This window comes from Anser brachyrhynchus (genome assembly GCF_964034855.1).
Source record: "Anser brachyrhynchus genome assembly, chromosome: 4".
Lineage (NCBI taxonomy): Eukaryota > Metazoa > Chordata > Aves > Anseriformes > Anatidae > Anser > Anser brachyrhynchus.
The window spans coordinates 44,595,650-44,608,286 of NC_137698.1; positions in this window are offsets into that span (position 1 = coordinate 44,595,650).

Sequence of the window (12,637 nt, forward strand, 5' to 3'; positions counted from 1 at the left end):
ATTACAGGACCATAGTGGAAATTATGCTTTCCACAGCCACAGAATTAATTCTGTTTAAAACCACAAATGTATTAAATTCAAAGCCATGTGAAAGATCGTCTCCTTCAAAGATACACACACCACACAGCTTATTTTCTAAGTATATCTTAATCTTCCTGACTGGTGAGGAGACTTTCTCTCACATTGGACAGCAGAAGGTAGGTACAGAGGCAGGTATAGCACATTTCCAAAGTTTGCCTCAGGAGTATAGCAATTTTGCTTACATTTGCCTCAAGAACAAGCAAGTACAACAGTTTAATATCACACAGTTAAGCAGCTTCCTAACACAAATTGCAATCACCACACTACTAGAAATTACAACAGGGACTCCTTTAACTAGCAAATGAGCTGTATAATTACCATAAACCATGTAAGAATTGAATTTGATGAGCGTTCTGACATCATCAACAATATAGATTTATGGTGGCTTGCTATTAGCACTTACTGTATTATGTTTTGTATTAAGGAGCAATAAATACTTTTTCTCTGTATATTAATTATATATTTTACATATGTTTAAAATAAATGCTTTGCTTTCTCCACATGGGACAAGTATTAATATACTCTGTGTTTTTCTTTCAGTATTATGTCAAACAAAACTGGATCAGTTCTGTAACTGGACACATCAGAAGCAAGCTCAGAGAGCACACAATGCTGCCCAAGAGAAGGCTATTCAGTGTTTTGCAGATGTTAGCTTTCACCTGCCTCTTCTGCGGTTGCCTGTCCCCGTTGATCACAGTCAGACAAAGCACCCCAAAGTAGGCTGCTCCATGGCACATGGTACCGATTCAAAGAGGGGCAGTTGAGGGGACAAGAATCTCTCCACAACCGGCCATCTTCTGTCCCACCTCCTTCCCCTAGGCCAAGGGCAGGCTTCCAGTCCTCAAGGGCAACAGAGATGGGAAAAAACTGAAGTAGACACATTCATTCTCCACCAAAAGGAAACCATTCATAAGCTTATTCCCTGCATTACATCTACAGAAGGAGGTGAGACCCAAGTCCTAAGGTGCGGGTGACTGCATTTCAGGTCATGTAGTCTTAGATGAGTACACTGCCATATCTACAGCCAAGCTAGTTGTCTCAGATCCCCCTCCAGGGTCAACAAAGAGAGATGGGAGGTTTTAAATACATGGTTCACTTGATCAGTTTTCAGCTTTAGCATCAACTACACTACAGAACCAGCCTGTCCTATAGCAGAAGTCCCCATATTTCCCCATTTACTGCGAAAGGGGCTGAGTACAGTAAGTTGAAAGATGTTAGAGATGTGCACCTGGTCATGTTACTCCTTTACCTTTTCAGCTAACCACGAGCAAACCTGGTGATCTCACTCCTTTCCTGGATCACCACTTCCACATTCAACAGTTTCTTTGGCCATACCTGTGCTTTGCTCATGAAAAACAATTCTCTTCATTCCAGCTCATGGTTCTGTTTCACATTTTTGATGGCTGCCTTCAGCTGCCAAGGTGACCAATGAATCTGAGATATTAATGCAGTCTCTGAAAAATTATAAAGGCGCTCCTTTTATTTTATAGGTAATAAATCTTAAGTGAATGGTTGGAGCACATTGGAGAAAAGATATCTTTTGTCGTAAAGATAAAAGAAGCCATTTGATTCTTTTTCTGTCCAGATATATACCAGTAAAACTATCCAGATAAAAAAAGCTTCTATCTTACCAGAAAAATAAAAAAGGGGGAAAAAACTAAAAGCAACTTTTACCCACAAAGCTTCCAGTGATTTTTTTTTATTTAGTTTTACTGCTGGTAGTATTTATACAGCTAAAATAGTCCCAGATTCAAAACTCAGCAGCAGAAGTTTTGACCTGTTAATCTTGCATACACTGAGGCAGCGCTGTAACAGTTAAACTGCACCTAAAATTCAAGTCTGATTTACTTTTCTCTCCAACTTCACCTTTTCCTGATTTCATAAAATATCATGTACTTACAGAATTACTGATTTGTCAGATCACAGCTCCTATGTGACTGCGCTCAGCAAAAAATGCAGAGCAATTAACTACCACCCCCATTTATTTTGGGGGACAAGAACTTCCAGTCCTTTCTTAGACAACAGTGAGCTACTTTACATTATTAATCAGTGAAGCCAAAATTCAGCATGATCATATCTGTAGCCTATTTCATAGGCCACACAAGTCCTCCCTATAAACAAGAAAAAGTTTATGGGTAGAGTTATATTTTCTATTATACTAATTGCTATGTTGGGAAAAAAAAATCTTCCAGGCACAAATGCCCTTTTTAAGATCTTGCGAGTTTTTTTCCCCAAATAAATCTGTGCAACTAATAAAATCTGCTTCTCCCTTCTTATCTTTCCTCCCTGATATCCTTTAAACATCATATCTATAACAGCACTGAGCTCTCCTATATATTCTCTGACTCCCTCTCCTCTATCAAATGAAATATAAACTGCACATCTTGCAAAGCTACCTCTGCATCCGCATTCAAATCCCTTCTAAAACAACTCTTTTGCCATGAGGACTGCTAAAAACATAGGCTGCTGATGTGCTGTGACAGCTGGTCTGCCTCTCCCTGTATTTAGATTGTTGGTTACAAAAGGCCTGCAGAAACTGGTTTCTCGTTATATGTTTTTCTGGTTTTGCATCTAGTCCAACAGGCCTCTGGGCTCATGACCTAGGTTCCTAAGCAATATAACTAAACAAATAAATAATATTAATAAAGGTAGACTGGATGTTGCCTGGGCCATCTCTGTGTGGACTACATCTTGGGTTATTTGATTTTATTTTTTTTTTAAGGACAAAGAAAATCAGTTGGAATTAAAGACCTCTCTCTGTACCATAAACCTGAATGTTTCCAAAAGGAGGTGCTAGTATAACTGTAAAGGAAAATGGCACAAAAATATAATGAATTTACTTGGGGTTATTAACCTAACTTGTCACGCCATCCTTTCTTCTTCAGAATCACACACACATAGACACTGTTCAAGAAAAGTTTTCTCTACCACACCTAGAGGAGAAAAGCACACGCACTGTTCTGGAGATTTTCCCCACAACAGAGCCCCTTACTTCAAACTTGATCTAATGCCCACCACTGTCAATCACAATTTTCTATCAGGCTTAATACACACAGGGTTCTTTGACAACTGTAATGGAATTATTGGGGAAGCGATGTTCATCAGTTTGGAAAAGACTCCCCAGTAAAAAGAACTGGGAAATGCTAAAATTTTGGCATTGAGTTGAATCTGCCTCAAAGATGGACGCAAGCTCGCTTTTGTTAATTTTATGTACTGAGGCTCTGGTTTACAAGTCTGCCTTTGAACCCAAGGATCTTGCAAAGCTGGCCTGTGCTGGCAAGGGGCTGAGCTCTTTAATGACCTCCCCAGCTCCTTCAAACGCATCTTCTAAAGCCATAACACTACTCCTTCTGTGCCCAGATTACGTGTTCCCATACTAGGGAAGGGGCGAACAAAGTCCAAAAGAAAAAGGAAAGCTGCTCTCCTGTCAGAGCCTCGGCTTATCTCAGCAGCCCCCTATTTTTAACTCGATTGCAAACGATATCTGTGATCAAAGGGCCAGAACCCCTGGAGGAGCTTAGGCGAACAGCGTGGTGGCCGCAATTCTTCCTGATGATTTGTAAGCAGGAAAGGACTTTTGACATGAAAGACAGCTTAAACAGCACAAGAATAGCAATAAACCAGCTGTAAAATGCTTAACATTGCCCTTGAACTAATGCAAATTGTTCCAAACAATTTTCTTTTATTTTTCATTCTTTTTTTTTTTTCCTTTTTGCAGTCCCTGGATGCCCTGCTGGGACATTTAAACCGTCACATGCTCACCATACAAAAGCCTATATAAGTGGGGAAATACAGTGTACTAATGTGTTTAGAATAAGGGAACCAAACAAGGTCCACAATTCAGATCTGCTGCCTTCCTTTCTTTTGTTCGAGGAAGTGTTCATTAATGACTAGCTTGTTTTGGATACTGACTGAGCTTCCAGACAGAAATGTTGAAGGGTAATTTATTGGCTTAAAATACTCAATTAAGCAATTGAGGAGCTAGCTAACAAAGTAAGTAGAAACTGAATATTCTGAAAGTAAATTAGTTGGGTCACTGAATATTCTAGGTGTTTAGAAAATGATGGTATTTACATTCCGAAATTCAGCAATATTAAAGAAGAGCAATAACAAATGCTAGAATATAGAAATTATATTTCAAGGGAGTGCTCTCTACCATAATTGCTCCCCACAGAAATTATACTACACGAGTCCTACAGAATCCTTTAAAGTCACCTTTAAAAGCATTCTTTTTTTTCCCCCTCCACATGGATCTATGGTAGATTTTTCATTTCAAGCAATAACACATATCCTTATCACCAGCGATTAGTTATAATCTTTTTAAAAAATCCAATACAGCATAAAATATAACCATGTAGCAGTTAGAGATAGGAAGGACCAATGAGATCATTGGTCCATTTTCCCAAAATGTTGAGTATTGTGATAGCTCTGTAAGGCAGGTATATCAGCTTTTACAAAAACACCAGTAATTAGAAGTAGTTTGTTGCGTACATGTATTTAATACATTAAAATTCTCTGGTAGATCTGTTCTCTTGTTTCTATTTCTTCCTAACAATGACTGTGGCCTTAGAACAACACCTTTATTTTCCCTCAAAATCTTTTTCATTCCTAAGGTCACTGTATGAAGGATTCACAGTAAGAAATGAAGAAACATAATGGTAAAAGATATTGTATTTCAAAGAGTACTTAAGTATAGACTTAACTCAGATGGAAGAAAGTGGAGTTTAAACAGACATTTAAAGTCAAACTACGTCCAAATCTACAGTTCTGATTGGAGTCAGGGAGAGTAGGGCATGCCTAACTCTTTGCAAGGTTAGCAAAGGCTGTGGTGGCAAATGGGAGAGAGAAGTTAGATTTTTATTTAAGATTTTATTTACTTTTAGTTAAGTTAAATTGGTTAGAAGACCTTAAATCTAAGTTTAAATTCAGAAAAAAAAATTACATTCAAAATTCTTCAAAAAACATTCAAAAAATACGTTCAAAAAATTTCAAAATCATAATTCAAATGAGCCCAGGGACACCAGAACATCTATGGCCCCTGTATGTTATTATTCTATGTTATTGTTCATTTTCCCTAATTACCTTATTAATCAAATTAACTTCAGAACAGTATGGTAAGAAACACCACTGTTTAACACTACAGGTGAGGAACAGGAAGAGAGAGCTGTGCATCCATGGTCATAAATTCATGAGGTTTGTGACCAGCCTAGGATGTGACCTCAGGAATCCGAGTTCCAGTATATCAAGCCATATTTCTTCTGATTTCATCCCCTGAGGATTTCCCTAACAATGACAGGATATGCAGTTTTGCTAAATCTGTGTAGATTGGGAACCTCTTCAGCTCTTATTTCTGGTGATGCTGTAACCACTCCCTTTCTATACTAAGCACTCAGGGCTTGGACTAGTTTTAGCTAGCATTGTTTGAGGTCCTGAATGTAACCATTAAGTAAAGTATCTAAAATGTTTTTGACTCTCAAATATGATGTTAGTGAATACAGCTGATTAACATTTTAAGACTCAGACTCAGTCATTTTTCTTTGATTCTAACGATCTTATGCTCAGCAAAAAACCTTCTATTGTTCTATTTTATGTAAAATTTCAATAACTTAAGAAAAGCTGCAAACATTTTACTGACTTCCGTTGTTCTTACTTTGTTTCACTTTTTTTCCCCCATGGATACGTTATGAAATAACTATTAAATTTGCGAAGTTTTATAGCACCTTGCCCAACTAGCAAAGAAAAGTCACTGCCTAGCTTTGTCTCTGTTTTCCTTAAGACTAATTTTTTCAAGTGTTAGAGGTTAATAACACTTATTTCATCCATTGCTTGGATCTAATAAAAGCAGTGGGGCATAACATTCTGTAAAACCAGGCAATAGAGGAAATAACACTAATGTTAACCTCTAACATAAATGTAGTGGTAATTACCCTGGTCTACTTTTAAAATGAATGCCTTTTGTAGTCTCCCAAGTGGCATAGAAAAAAACTCCTCTCTCTCTCTGTTCTAGTTTCCCAGATCAAGAGCAATCTATGTTATCCATTCCTGCTTTTCACATACCCTTTTTATGCCATACTTCACAGTAATAGACCAAGATGTCACACAAAAGATAGGCACACTGATACAGATATAAAAGGAACAAACAGTGATAGCTACCTTTAATGTATGTATTTAAAATGCAGAGGCAGCTTCCTGCCAAAAGGCATTTCCCCTGCTTTTCTTCTGCCTGAGATTTAAACAAATTGGAGTAGCATACACTAAAAGGCAAATGATATACTTCAAATTCATTCATAATGGCATAACTGAGAAGATTTCTTCTTGTGACCGCTCAGACATATACTATTATTTTATTCATTAAAAATAAAATAAAATTGTATTTTAAATAAACTTTTAAAAGCTGTCTTGTATAGCTTTTGCCAGCTTTCAATCACAGATTTCTAGGTTGGAAGAGACCTCAAGATCATCGAGTCCAACCTCCGACCTAACACTAAGTACTCCACTAAACCATATCGCTAAGCTCTACATCTAAACGTCTTTTAAAGATCTCCAGGGATGGTGACTCCACCACCTCCCTGGGCAGCCCGTTCCAATGCTTAATAACCCTTTCGGTAAAGAAGTACTTCCTAACATCCAACCTAAAACTCCCCTGTCGCAACTTTCGCCCATTCCCCCTCATCCTGTCACCAGGCACGTGGGAGAACAGACCAACCCCCACCTCTCTACAGCCTCCTTTAAGGTAACTGTAGAGAGCGATAAGGTCGCCCTGAGCCTCCTCTTCTCCAGGCTGAACAAGCCCAGCTCCCTCAGCCACTCCTCATAAGACTTGTTCTCCAGACCCCTCACCAGCTTGGTCGCCCTTCTCTGGACTCGCTCGAGCACGTCCATGTCCTTCTTGTAGCGAGGGGCCCAAAACTGAACACAGTACTCGAGGTGCGGCCTCACCAGAGCCGAGTACAGGGGCATAATCCTTTTGGGATAATCCATCAAGTGCATGAATACTCTTTGTCACCTAAAAGACCCCGTTGATCCAAATGGGACAGCCCCAGTCTTTGCGTGCTGATAGTACATATTGAAAGTAGAATTTCACCTATACTCATACATTTTTTCTCAGGATTAACCTTAATTTCCGTGTGTCTTCATGCATGGTAGGAAAGACCATAACACTTAGAGGTCTAAGTCATTACATAATACCTTCTACCCTAAAATGGTCCTCACCTAATGGCATTAATTTTATAATAGATATATCAGAAACAACAAAAGGTTAGATGATGGTAATTTAAATGTTATTAATTTAAATATTATGCAAGAAGATAAACAAAATGGAAATTATTAAGTATTATTCTTACTCATTTTAGTGTATGTGTTGATATGGACCATAGGACATTTTACACTTCCATGTTACATATCTTCAAAAGACTTTTCTGTGTTTAGGAACTCAGCATGCTACTGCTGATAGATACCACAGGACTAAACTAGAACAACACATTCAGTTACAAATATACTATCATTGAAACAATGCCTAACCTCTGGTTTCAAGAGCACAAGATCCAGTCACTACTATAACTATTCCTGTTATAATAATAATTCGGCAGTCTGCACCAAGGACCTCACAAACAGAGCAGAATGTCACTGGGCACTCAGATCTTTGCTCTCCTGTTGCTAGTCTTAGCATACATTCTGCTAAAGCAAAACAAAATTAAATCAAATTTGGAAAAAAAAAAAAAAGAAAAAAAAAGGTGGAATTCCTATTCCCTCTGCTTAGACCTGCAAGCACAGAACTAGTCACACATTTCAATTCTTTTCAGTGAAAACGTAGATAAGAGTAGATCTCTAAGGTTTAGAAAATTTCAAGACAGAAAGAAAAACTTGTATTCTGTCCTGCTGTGTTACAGATGCACAGCATCTCTGGGAGATCAGACTATAAAGCAGAACACAGGAGGGAGGTTAATAGTAATTTGCTTTGGTGGAGATTATTTTCAAGGTAACTGGTTATTTTGTTTCACCCTCACATTTGCCAAGGAGCATCTAAGGAATGAAATGCACACATGCAACCAGATTAAGGACCATCTGCTTTAAGGAATATCCAGCAAAACACACAGATTCAAATGAGTAAAAGGTGTATGGGTGTGTATACATAGCTATGCACATGCATGGACACACCGATAAAGTTATATAGGCAGAATACCATAGAGATACCCTCACAGCTCATTTTCAGAGAGAGGTTCTATGAAGAAAGAACAGACAAATACTTGCCTGCAATGATAGTGTTGTCGTTTTCTGGGACTCACCTAGAACTCTGGACCACTGTTATAAAGAAATGCTCTCTTATCCCTCTCTCCGGCTTTGAACCATTAAATAATGCTACAATTCAGTTAAAGAAAAACTGAAACACTGTGACCACATGTTGCAGTTCTCCAGAACAGTTACTGTACTGTACTTCACTTTCTCAAAATCCCTTACTACCTGTTAGGACCACCAGACTCAAGAGTCCTGAATCTGGTGCCAAGTATTTACTTGGTAGATACAACTTAACGACTGATGAAGATGATAAGGAGTGCTGCAGGCAGAAGACTTCCTGGGAATGTGCACCTTATTACTATAGGTATTAACTAGCAGAGTGGACAGAAAAAGTTGAGTGAAGGGTGATGGCGATTGTAAGCATATTGGCAAATATGCTCGAGTAAATTAAAGGAAAAACACAGAATGATGGGTGAAAACAAAACCAACGCAGAGTAGTGAGTAACTTCTGCAGAAAGGCCAAAACTTGGAATGGAAAATGGGAATGAAAAAGATTTTGAGGCACATACCCAACTTCTCTGAGTAAGCTTAGATACACAGCATAAAGTCAAAATGGAGAAACCTGGATACCCATCCATCCCCCATGAGCTACCTGGTACAGAGGGAGACTGAGACTGTTTGCTGTGCTGCCACACTAATAGTCTTCAGACGCATTACATTCACTGAATTCTTTTCTAATAAGGCAAGACAGCAGAGTTCTTTTCTCTTGACATTTATGAAGCCTGCAAAGTGGAAACAATCAGTACTTTGTCAACACCTGACATTTAGCCTGACCTTTTTTTCATAATTATATTAGAAGGCTAGACTGGACCCGAGAACATTTGGAAACCAGCTGGATTTATAAACAATAAAGTATATTTAAATCCACTATACTGAACTGAGCCAGTTCAGCATGGATTCCTCAAACCTTAGAAGACATATTCACAAAATTGCAGCATTGTAAAGCACCTTTTTAAGGAAATGGACCCAAGCTCCATGCACAAAATGTAAGTACAAACAATCTTTTCATCACTGTCTTCACAGACTGACTTTGCTTCAGGAGGTACAATCGTAAAGGGAAAGCACAGTCTTCTGAAAGCTTTGCCTAAAACCCCCAAGACGCTTTCTGGATGCTAAGTCTCTCCCATGTAAGACATGGATATGACTGCACGACAGACAAAAATCATTTCTAGTGATTGATTATTATGTTATTCATTTATATATTTTACTTATTTCGTAACTTCATTTTATTTGCAGGTCTCCTGCAAAACATGCTGAAGTGGAAATGTGGAAATATGTCCAACAGCTTCACTACATCCAGGAACTGATTACATCTTTTTGCAGAGAAACAACTCTTCACACCTTCATTACTCTGTTTCAGGACATGTTTGGACACACCAATGCAGATATCATCCCTCCCTACATCACAGACTTTTCACTGTCTTCCAAAAGCAGAACTGTAGTCTGATTATCTCAGTCCTCTACATCATTACCATTTACTTTGCCAATAGCTATGTCTGTGGAATCTCATCTCTCCAGAACTTCCTTGTTAATTAGGGGACATTCTCCCGCACCTTGTTAAAAAGGCATAACCTGAAAGGAAGGAAGAGAAGATGTCCTGTACTGGAAACATGGGCTTCTCCCTAGCATAGGAAAAGCTATGCCCCAAAGAAGTATTTGAACAAAATAATCTTTCTAATGCAAGAGAAACAATATTATCGTAGTCCAGCAGCTATGAAAGAAGGTATTCTGCTGTACCTGCTGTGAACAAGGCCCCTGCTTTAATTATGTCTGAAGCTTGGTGGCAAATATCCGATCCCCAACTGAAGGAAAGAAAAGGAACCAGTATTTTTTTTTCCCATTCATTTGTTGGCTGATTATTCCAAGTCTTTGACACTTTGACCTTTTGTTCTTTATGAACGTGCCCTGGGTGTACCTATAGGGTCAATTTAAACTGGCCAAGAGCAGTTAAATCTGGCTTTATACAGTGCTTTAAACACTCTCCACAATGCCCAGTGCCTCCCGCCCTCCCTCCGTTCTTCCTCTCCTCTCCTCCAGCACTGAAGGACAGACCCCAGTCCTAGCTGTTGGTGAGAGCCAAGGACTGGTGAGCATATTAAAGATGCAAAGTATTTCCTTTGTGACTAAACACAAGTACAAGCATCGCTAGCTGCTATGAAACTTACTGCATACATGACAGCAGTGCTGGCTAGTCACTGATCCCAGAGATGAACTTTGTTGATGATCACAATAATAAAAAGGACTTAGAGAGATACCAGTATGAAATTGTTGGCCTCTAAGGAAGCCCTCTGTCCAAATGCAATCTGCAGCCAGCTTTTGGGGACAGATGTCTCATTAACGACTTCAGAAAGCACCACAGAGGGAATAAAAAGAAAGGGAAATTCAGGATAAGGTACTTCAGAAAACATTGTTTCAAAAGCCTAATTGCACTGAAAGGTTTTGATCCTAAACATCAATTGTGCATTATATATTTGACATCGTTCAGACAATTCCAACTGCCCTAATTGAAGCTGAAAGGAGATACTCTGGCAAACTCTAGCTAAAGGATTGAAAGGCAGGAGTGTAGGAAAGCTTAGGAGAACAGTTTTGCTGCCAATATTAATGTTCTTCTGTGAATTAGATACACAGGGAGCCTTGGGAAACAACATTTCTAAACCAGCATCTGACTGGCATGCCCAGAATTAGGCCCGAAGAATAACCAATTGATACTGCCCATGAAGCTGTGCTAAACAGAATCTATGTGGCAGGACTTCTGTTATACCTGTGTCCACAACAGAAAAATGCACCATGTTTCAGAACACACAAGCAGAAGTGCTAAACATATACATAAGCCTTTTCAGGCCTATAAACCACTGTACTCACTCCCTTTTCTGTTTCTATTCATGCTCCCTCCATTTTTTTCTCATATTTTCTCCCATGTGTTACACTTTCCAGGTATTTCAGGCACCTTTAACGTCCACCACATCCAGTGCATTCAGAGGAGCCATATACTTCCACTAAACATTTCCACTCACAAATGTATTCAGAACAGAGTTGAGCAGCTGCAGCAGCTCCCATGCTACTAATTCAATGTAATTTAGTTTTACTTTGTAAATAAACACCTATCCCCTACTCAGATAAGAGCCCTGCAAATAAGTAAATACATTAGTACATTAGGTTATGCACCAATACACTCCAAAAGCAACTGTTCAGTGGGAGGAACCCATTACCATCCCAGTTGATGAACCACAGATACAGTAACTGACGTAACCCAAATGACCCAATTTCTCTCTCAGTCAGATAAAAGAGTTATACTGCTGAAAGCCTTGTGGGAAAGACGAGATGGAAGTTCACAAACAATCCTATGACTGGTTACTGGCCTGTTCTGTAGCAGAAAAAAAGGGAATGCTAGGTTTGATTCATCAGCATTATGAAGAACAGCTTCATAACTCACTATAAACGGCAAGCCTGTAAGAGGCATCGAGTGAAACTTTCTCTGCAATAACCACAAACTAATTAACTACCCTCCAAAAAAAAAAAAAATGCTAGGAAAGACTAGAAATTAGGAAAGACATGAAATGGTACTTAGCGTACAGATCGAGATTTACATTAAAATGGATGGAAATGGATGGAAATTGGATAGTTCCGTATGGAACAATACTGAAATCACTAAGCAAGTACCAGTGACCCAGCCCCTAGTATGCAGCCTGTCCAAAGGAGCCTAGTGCTATGCCCAGGCTAGTCAGAAAGGGGATTTGAATCATTCTGTGTTTTAGCTTTAAATAACCATGACATTTGGTATTCAACAATTGAGCAAAATAATCTTCATTTAAAAACTGTTTATAATTTAAAAAAGGGGTTATTTAAAATTAAATTGTTGGCATTCGATCTGTGGAAAAACATCTCAGTGCTGGGTTTTCATCTATCCTGTAAGTCTATCTTCATCTGTCCTAAGTAAAACTGTGTAATTCAACTGTCACTCATTTAGGAAGGTGTGACAGATCTATTACTGGACTTCCTCCTCAGAGGCCACTGCATATTGCCTTCTCTTCCGATCTGCTGTGGGATTTTCTGGTGCATACCCTATGGGCAGATATTCCAAGAGAATTACTGTATTTATTTAAACAAACTGGAAAAAAAAAAAATCTGTTAAGGCAAGTAATGATGAAAAAAAGCCACAAGTTTTCTACATCTGTTTTAGTTACACATGGTAACCAGGGAGATGAAAATATCCACGGTCTTTGGTTCTGCTACTCATAACAAAGTGCTTCTGCTTTATACA